Source organism: Seriola dumerili, unplaced genomic scaffold (genome assembly GCF_002260705.1).
Source record: "Seriola dumerili isolate Sdu_G_001 unplaced genomic scaffold, Sdu_1.0 BDQW01000533.1, whole genome shotgun sequence".
In the NCBI taxonomy this organism is placed as follows: domain Eukaryota; kingdom Metazoa; phylum Chordata; class Actinopteri; order Carangiformes; family Carangidae; genus Seriola; species Seriola dumerili.
Genome location: NW_019174788.1, coordinates 327439 through 337575, shown reverse-complemented (window position 1 = coordinate 337575; position 10137 = coordinate 327439).

Genomic DNA, 10137 nt, shown 5'->3' with positions numbered 1-10137 from the left:
GGGGGGGGGTGGGGGGGGGGGGGGGGGTGGGGGTGGGTGGGGGGGGGGGGGTAGTAAGGAGATGAACAGAGCAGCAGATAATGACCTCAGCTTCCATCTGCTGGGCACCGTGGGGCGGAGACACCTTCAACCTGCCACCGGTCGGTCGCCACAGCAATCTGCCGCTCCCCATCGTCCTGGTGACATCTGCTTTTGGGTGACTGAAAGATGAATGCAGCACCAGCCACATGGGCACAGAGCAGACGTCACGCGGACCACTAGACACACACACTAACACTGCGGCACAGATGGCCACAGACACACTACTATGGAGATTACAATCCAGGCATTCTCCTCTGCCTCTAACCACTCAGTAAAGTGGATGTAATATAATCACAGATTTGTAGCGCTGTTAGATGTGACTATGTTTTGGGTCTCTTCCTAAAGAGCTGGCATTGGCTGCCACTGGCTGGCATTTCAGAAACCTTGCCATAGTGCAATTTATTTAGACTATCTAATAATCTAACAACCTCCTGTTACTCTGTGCACACACTGCACGCTTTCACCTGTCTAAGGAATCAGGCTAATGTCTATCCCTGTTTGAAATCACAATACCAATTTGTTTGTTTTTAGAGCATGGGGAATAAGTGTGGTTGTTTACTAGAACTCTGTATCTATGGTAATATTGTTTTGCTTGACTGGAGTCCCCAGCCACAGCTGTCACAGTTATTTAGTGCCTCTGTGGTAACCTTGGAAACACCCACCCTGCATACAAGTGTTTTCACCAAGTGAAATCCTGATAAATAGGTGAAGAGCTTGGAATATGGTGATTAGACATAAGGCAGTTTAAAAAGGCAGCAAAACCACCTTATGTGTTGGGTTCAGTATGAGGAGAAGGACAGCTGGAGGGAGGACAGAAAGAGAGAGAGAGATAGATAGAGAGAGAGAGAGAGTGCGAGAGAGAGAGAGGAAATTAAGGGGTGGGGCGGCAGTGACAGAGGAACAGTGAAGCAGAGGAAGCAAAGGAAAAAGAGGGGAATTCAGGTCAGTGTTGTGGATTATGCATGCTGGGCTGGGCATTCTGAGCCACCTCTGGTTTGGAGATAGAGAGAAACAGTGGGTGAAAAAGGACACATGAGTGATAGGTGGATATAAAAGAGTTGGAGAGCAAGAGGAGCAGCAGACTGAGAACTTGATCAATTGTAATTGGCTTTCATGATTTCTCAGGGAGCAGGGCTGAAACTTTGTCGCAATCATCTCATGAGACAGCTGGTTAGATTTAAAAGGAGTGCTGACAGGTTATGCCAAGTTTGAAATATTACACTGTGCGCAGTTGGATGGATGGGATCCAAAAAGAACCAGACTTTCTGTTTGAAATCAAGAAAGTAAAGCTTGAAACGGGCAATTGCAAAACTGAAGTTAAACTAAACTATAGAAGGAGAAGAGCATTAATTGTGAGCTAAAGCAGGCCAAACTTTAATGAGCTGATTTCAATTTCATAAAAAAATAACAGGGAAGCTTAGTTTATAAATTCAATTTCCAGGAATGACTCCATGTTTCCTAAAGTTCAGTTAAGCAGCACTGTTTAGAGTCCAGAGTCGCCCTTTTATGGATGTTAGAAAAACTGAATTTCTCCCATGCCAGTACCAGAGGTGTCAAGGTAAAAAAGTGTGTCAAACCTGAGTGTTTACTGGGTCACAACTATTTGGGTCAACCTGGGCATACTGATTTTTGTGTTTGTCTGATCCAGCTTGAAGTGTGAGAGTTTACCACACTAACATTTGAGGTACAAACATGAGGTTTGGTAAGTAAGCAATCACTATGTCTCAATATATTTCTCAAAACCATACTGAGTTAGAACCCAATTTTGTATTTCCATTTCAAGTTTCTCTTTAAGTGATATCTGGAATGTTACTGATTGCTTGTCCAGGGTCTCCACTGTAAACAGGGTTACCAGCAGAGGAGAAAGGGAAGGGTTAAATGCCACGCTGGTAAATCTGAGCCTTGAACCTGCCAGGTGGGCCACATTTGTTGACTGCGGTGAACCAAGTCTCAAGCTCCCTGATGGTTGCTTGGATTGCCGTTGCATCTCTGTGGCTACAATGACAGACCTTGCCTAGGCTCTTGACTAGTTTCTTTGTGATGGATGGGATTGCGATGCCATCAAAAAAGAAGCAAAACTTGTCCACCACTTTTTTTCTGTTCAACACCATGGCCCTGGATTTTGAAGGTTTGGAAGTCATCCTTGTCCAGAATATTTTTTCCAGGCCTTGGAGGATCCACCTTCCACACAACACCAATGATGTGGCGACAGTGAAAGGCTATGATGGGGGGCTACTGAATGCTAGACTTGGACAGAGGGCCTCTGCACTCAATTTTAGCTGCCTTGACCACCCCTTAAACCCCTTTCCAAGTCCGTGCCAGATGGATGAGGTCCTTGATTTTACTGAGTACATGGCGTCAGGCCAGAGAAGTCCGACCACCTGGTGGGGTATTGAGCCATATGCATTGGCGAGGTCAAGCCAAAGCAAGGCCAATAGGCCTCCTTTCCCTTTGTGTTCCTCCCTGATCAGCTGGTTGACAAGTCTGGCGTGTTCTAGGCACCCTGGAACTCTAGGAATTTCTGTACCAATGTGTCAATGTAGGCAATTCTTTAGGAGGAAGTCTGTCATTCCTCAACATAGAACACTGAGGAAAATCTTCTCCTCCATGCTGAGAAGTGAAAAGGCTCTGGCTACAGTAACCACCTCCTGGACTTCCTTCCAGGTGGGCTCTCTGATGTTGAACTCCACTGTGGGAAATATTATGTCCAAAAGGGCTGAGGGGCCCTAGCTCTTGCTCTCTATCGGGGTCACTCAGAGTGTTGTGCAGGATGTGGTCGACTTCTTCCTCAGAGCAGGCAAGACGGCTGCTGCTCTTCTGCCCGCTGCTTTGGAATTCCAAATGGAGCTCAGCGCTTAGAGGTTTTGGGCTCTGTGTGGTGTCTCCAGGCCGAGCTCCTCCTGTGTCTCACCAGGAGTGGATCCTGTGTGCTGCGCTGCTCTCCCCTGAACCACAAATTTCATTCGAGGCTGATAGATTTTAAGGCTGCACTCATTCTTGCAGACCTTGCTGCAAATGCATCACTTATTTAAGTTACTTTCTAGTGCTGTTTGATCTTGACCAACTCTTGAGAAAAATATATACAGTAAAGTGCAACACACATCAGTCCAGTTGTGGACACACAGAACATGTCATACAGAAAGAAGAAGTAAATGACCTACAGGAGCTGATACATTCTGTCAAAGTGCAGAGTGTGAATGTGAACAAAGTAAAAGAGGCTTAAAACAGCCACAGAGCTGGGTTTCATGTAACACAGCTATTTGACTCAATGATAAAAGGCATTAACAAAAACCTAATAAAGCTAATTTACTTACCTGCATGGCTTGTTTTTGTTTGTAGCCACAATAACATTGTTGTACAGCAACTGACTTGTGGAAGAATCACTAGCCTGTTACTGGCTCTACAGACTCTGCAAATTTAACATCACACTACGAAGATTCCACTTGCTACCCCCAGCCAAGTGCCGGGGCCTGCAAAACACACACACACACACACACACACACACACACACACACACACACACACACACACACACACACACATAAACACACACGTCAGCTAATTTAAACACACACATACATGGAGCCACAAAATCACATGTTCCCCAATATACACGCGGGCATATACTCACGCATGCAGCCATGCTGATTTTCACGTGCACACATTTAGACACACACACACACACACATACACACACACACACGCACACAATCCCTGCTGTGCCTGTAAAATCAGCATAGCTCTCAGAAATTCCACTAACACCTCCCACCCCATGTGGACGCACACATACACGCATACAAACGCACACTCCTGTGAACCCACACAATTAATGTGAAATCACATCCATCTTCCACCCCTCTGCCCCTCCCCTGTTCTCCATTACAAATAGCTGAGGATTGCATTCTCTCCCTCTGGCCTTGCCTGATGTTGTTTTTACATGTCTTGTTGTGTGCAATACTCTCCCTTATGTAAGACAAAATTACCCAACATGAGTGTTATTCTCAGTGGGGGTGATTGCACTGGTGCATTCCAAACTCAATGAGAGATTTAGGGAGATTGAGAGAGAGGTGAGAGGGAGATAATCTTTCCTTAATGATTATTTTTATGGCAGCCACGCTTCGCTAGATGGACTACAATCAAGATAGAGAGCAAACAGGGGAGAGGGAGGTATGCTGCAAAAGTCATGAGTCAGATTCAAACTCACGAGCACCTGCTGAGCTATCACGATGCCTTAGAGTCAACAATCTTAAGTGGATTATTTCTTTGCAGATTTAACCCCGGCCTAAGCACAAGTACTGAGGATTCCTTGATAAACACTGACCAAAAGATAAGGAGGCAGTGTGCGCAGTTAAGATCCTGTTTACCCTGTACACAGTCACAGGAGACTGGCATCTAGTCTAATATACTGCACATTGGATGGAAGAGAGTAAAACATGGACAGGTACTGTATGTAGTGCAGATTATATGGTAGGGGAATATGCAAGCTCAAGAAGTGCTGGTGATTTTCCACAGAGAAGTAAGAGAGAGAGATAGGAAAATATTTGCTGGTCAATAGCTTTTTGTCCCTAATGCTTCATGCGCTATGGACAACAACTGATACATTCAGTGTTTTCGCCCGGAATGACCCATACAAGTCTTTAGAAGCACAGTCTCATGGTGGACCTTGATGAACCTTTGGTCTCTGTGGCCAATCAGCGTTACATGGCCAGGCTTGTTACCAGACAGTTCACAATCCATAAGGGCCAAACCACATTGGTTCAGGCTGGATCAGGGTCCTGCATTCTTCCATACATGTGATCCAAAGTGATATGTCCTCCAATCAAGTCGTCCATTGTCCTTGCACTCCTTCATGCAGACGATGCAGGGGGCTGAGATACTGACAGAGACAGATCCTCTATTGATAAGAAGACCAAAATAGTGCACTTCATTGTATAATACTGTAGCTCCTTTGTGGGCATAGTGCACTGGCAATCGCACATGAGATATGGGACATGAATGGAGACAGCCAGTTGACTGATGACGGGGTCCTGTTGGCAAAATAAATGGGTCAAATGACTGTATTATGTGAAAGATGATGTTTGTAGTGATGAAACGACAGAGAACTACCACCCAATGCTAAAGGTCTATAGAGGTTTTTAGTGTCTTGTTTAGGTTTTGTGGCCCACAACTTAAGTATTTTATCCCTTTCATGGCTCTCTGGTACCAAACAGCAAAAAACAGACAAAGTTAGCAACTAGCTAAATAACCATAGTGGAGCATTTAACAGCTCGAGTCAGATATTTCCCTCAGGAGTTGGTTTAGATAAAAACAGAGCTAGAAGGAGACTGAATATTGAACTTACATTCTTCAGCTCACTAGAGACACACAACTTTAAATGAAAGCTAATGTTGCTTTTTCCCTGTCACATGTGGAAATAGGCAATAGATTGCTAACACAATCTCTTTTAGAATCTCTTGGAGACTCATATCTTCCGAGTGCACCTCCTCTCCTTACACCTCTAACACCCTAACACGCCTAACCAGCACTTACTATGCACTATGCACTTAAGGTGCACTTCTTTACCTTTGCTTTGTTGAATAGTACTTACACAAACATCTCCCACTGCACTGGAGCTTTTGTGTTGTGTGTCACTTGTAACTTGTCGCCTTGGATAAAAGCGCCAAATGAGTAAATGCAAAGTTATGTAAAAACTTTCTCCGTAACAACTTTATAGGGTGATAATCATATGTGTTATGTTAACAGCTTCCCCCACTGCCACTAAGTGGTGGCCAAAAAAAGGTTTAAATAAAATTTTTGTGTCTTTCAATGAAAACTTTTTTTCCACCATGATGAATGAATAAGTCTAAAATGTACTGTGTTCATTGAGCAAAAGAGATGTACACCGTTCTATAACAATGTCACTGTAAATATGTCTGTCTTACAGCAATATGAGGAAGGAAATCACATAAACACCACAAAACTTTATGGTCTTGAGCTATTTTGAACTTGTTTGCATCTGAAGCATCAGCAGCCAGTCACACCTCTCCGGCCTGTAAAGGATGCTGCCACAGCTAAGTGGTGTAAGCAAGCTGAACAGTCTTCAATGCATGAAGAGGTTGAAATAATTGAATAACTGAGTTAGTGATAAAAGGACTGCTTGTTCACCCCAGCCTAGCATCTGACTTGAAAATGACATGTGGTCTAGAAGTGCTAATGCACATGGTCACAAGGCATCAGGGTGCATCTATCTCTGGTATGATCTGTTATCAGAGTACTTGTGTCCAGGGCATAGTGAATGCATCTTCAGTTATTTTTGGGAGCAACACTGAATATGATACTAATTGAAGATGTAAAAAGGAAATTATCTCTTGTTGTGTTTTGATTTGCAAAAAAGAAAAAAAGTTTCAATACTGAATGGAGTCATCTTATTTTCCATTAAATCAAGTGTGTGACAAAACTTCAATATGCTTTTTAAGTAACAGAATATGGAGCTGTGGTTTTATTAAAAGAACAACAAAAGAATTCCTGTCGTTTCTGCCTGGCTTTAACGTATCGATCTCGTCGCCATTCCACCATCAAAAAACTCTTCACAGATCATATAATAGCAGCCCCGGTCAAAGGCCACAACTCTAAGTACCAGGGCTTGTTTGCACATTGCGCACATTATTTATAATGGAATACATGGCTTGATGAATGAGCTCCCATGATCTTCCTCTCAATCTCTCTATTGAGCAGGCATGTCCTCCTGAAGGGGGGCTCAGCGGAGAAAAAAGAGGAGAGCATGCGTTTTAAATTAATCAATCCTTCTCATTTCCCCCTCTCCTCTTAGGCAGACAGACCTCTCCTAGAGGGGGGTCTGCGGCAGTGGGGAGGAAAAAAAACAAAACACTGTCGTCTGTTTTCATGGAGGTGGCAGAGGCCCAGCCTCTAGCTGTGCTTTGGCTAGCTGAAAGGAGAGAGAGAGAGAGCGAGACAGAGAGAGAAAGAGAGAGAGAAAGGGAGAAAGAGATGAGAGTGAGGAGGGGTAAGGGGTTATGGGAATAAAGGAGAAAGGAGAAAGGAAGGATTGAGTAGAGGGAAAGGTGCAGGAGGAGGGAGGTCGAGGGAAGTGGGGAGAGTAGAGATAGGCAGGAGAGAGCAGGAGGCCACATGCTAGGAGTTGGGTCATGATAATAGTTGAGGATCATGAGATATGCTGGCCTCCATACGTGTGCAAAGGCAGCTCACAGATGACAGTTCAGTGGCATACCAGGCACTGATCCAGAGTCTCATCCCCAATGGGAAGAGTCTCTCTTTCTCTCTATCTGACGGCCTCTCTCTCACACACACAAAATCACTCACTTTCTATTTCTCTCCATTTTACTCTCTCTCATCTCTCTATTGTCATCCTTGGTCCCATGTTGTACAATAAACTCTCCCTCAATGCCTGTCTTCACTGGTGCTCATAATCAAATTAGATTTGCTCCAAGTAGCGGGAGGAAAGACTAACTCTCAGTGCAGACACCAAACAGACAACGCCCTTCAACTGACATTTGTTTTCTCAATAACTTGGCTCAGGCAATAAGACGGGAATGGTAGATGTCACACTCCCACACAGGCGCGCGCACTCACGTGTACGCACATAGCGTAAACAGAGTATTAACTAGGTTTAAGACAATGACAACAAACTCAGCGTGTGGGTTTCCCCCAGAGGTCTATGAGCTAAATATCTCAGAGAGACCATTGTTCGCCTTAGGCTCCTGTTTACAACCATTCCTGACCTCATTGCCACATGTGTGTCACTGTAGTTGTCAGGGAATTTATATATGAGCATGTGTGTGTGGGTCTAACTTAAGAACATATTTCCAATATAAATATTAAAATGTTGGTTGGGAGAATATAATTTAAGTATTGCATAATGACAAATAAAAGAGTCGTTCCATGACAGGAAGCCAAACTCTAGAATAATCAATTAGCCCCAAAAAACAGATAATTGTAGACACTTGATTTGCTAATGTCCCTGCTCTGAATGATTTGTCTGATCAAGAGAAACTCTTTACCTTGTTAGAACTGTAAAGTGCATGGTTTGTCTCTGCTGCAGTACTACACTGATCGTCATTGTCCATGCTTCCGACATGCCTAACCCTTTGCCACCAAAGCCACTGTTTATCCAGCCCAACAAGCACATGAGCAGCCATAATGACACTAATTACCCAAGAGCTCACTTTTCCTCTGAGTGGTTGTGCACTGCACTGAGCCTTGAGAGCCATCTGTGTTCCCGTCTTAAATCGATCTATCTTGCACATTCCAAAACTACAAGAGGACAGGGAAAGGCACCACTCCCATTCATAAATAATGTGTATGAGGTGCGGGGGATGTGGGCTACTGTTTCTCTGTGTGTCTGTTGGAGCAGGGAGTTGGACCTCTCTAGCCCACTGGAGATCTGGGAGAGGAGCAGCTCATGACATCTGACCCCAGTAGCTACTATCTACCTTCACAGGCTGGAGGTGAAGAACACTGACAATATGACCGGATATTGTACTTTTAGAGAATGTTTTTTATCCTCCTTTTAGCTTGTGGGCATCTTACATTGCATTTACGTTTCTTTTTTTTTTGTTTCTTTTTTTGTTGTTGCTATGAACGAGTTTCATTTATTCTTACACCACCACATTACATGAAATATATGGTATTATTTAATAGAGAGTGGTACATGGCACACAGGTGTTCAGAAACATTAGCTAACAGCCCTTTTATTCTGATTTGTGCTACTGATAATCTGCATCACAGACAATTATTATAGACTATGGAAACAGAAAAGATGTCTTTTTTAAAGGATCAGGTAAGTGGAATAATGACAGTTAGAGCAGTAAGTGACAATTATTTTCATTATTGATTAATCTGCTGATTATCTTCTCAATTGATCCATTAGTCAACAGATAACACTGAAAATGCACGTCACAATATCCCAGAGCACAAGGCGACGCAACATGATTGACCAACAGTCCAAAACCCCAAAATATTTAATTTACTTTTACTGTAAGACTAGAAAAGGCAAAAAATTCTGACAATTGCTAAAGTGAAACCATCACATTTTTGCCATTCTCCCTTAGTAATGAATCTTTTTTTTTTTTTATAAACTAATTGTTGCAGCTCTAGGCATAGTTATTAAACTATTGAACAAATTGCATTAAATTGATATTAAAGGAATAGCTCCACATTTTGGGAAATGCTCTCATTTACTCTACTGTCTATATTTAGATGAAAAGATCAATATCACTGTCATGTCTGTGCGTTAAATATTCAGCTGGAGCCAGGAGGCAAAAGTAGCTTAGCTTAGCATAAAGACTGGATGCAGGGGCAAACAGCTAATTTGACTCTCTCCAATGTTGACCCAGCTACATCTTATTTGTTTACACAAAAAAATGTTTAAATGTCAATGACAAGTTGTGGTTTGTAGGGAGTTGGACCTGTTATTCTTTCTTGGACAACAGCGTCTAGGTGAAGTGACTTTCTGGTGAAACCACTCCAATGCACAGGCAGTAGAGTGGTTCCTTATCTAACTCTCAGAAAGACAGTGAGTGTGTATACCAAATAGTTGAAATATTCCTTTAAAAAGTGATTCAGTCCATAAACTTGTATGCAGTCACTGGTATGACTGTCTGTGTCATAAGCTAGCAGTGCTATATATGATGTTATGTCCATTTTAATAGTAGCAAAGTCGATCAATTTTGTATGAGCTCCATTATGATTTAGCTGGATAAATCAGGTCAGGTCCATTTCCGCCCTCTGAAAGACTTATAGCCTGGAGTTATTTTGAGTAAAGTTTCATTCAGTATTCAGATCTCTCCAGACTCTTTGGCTTCTCTCACTTTTTGTGGAAGGTAAAAAAAACAAACATTTATAGACAATCATTAGAAAATAAGGATGAGCTGTTACAGCTGACTTTGGCCACAGTCAGACATATGACCAAAACACATTGCAAAACACGGCATTGCATGGCTCTATCCTGTGATCTGTATCAAAAGACACACAGTGCTGTGGGTGAGTAATACTGTGCACTGTCATCCACTGATGTGTTTTCCAAAAAGGTGAATTCAA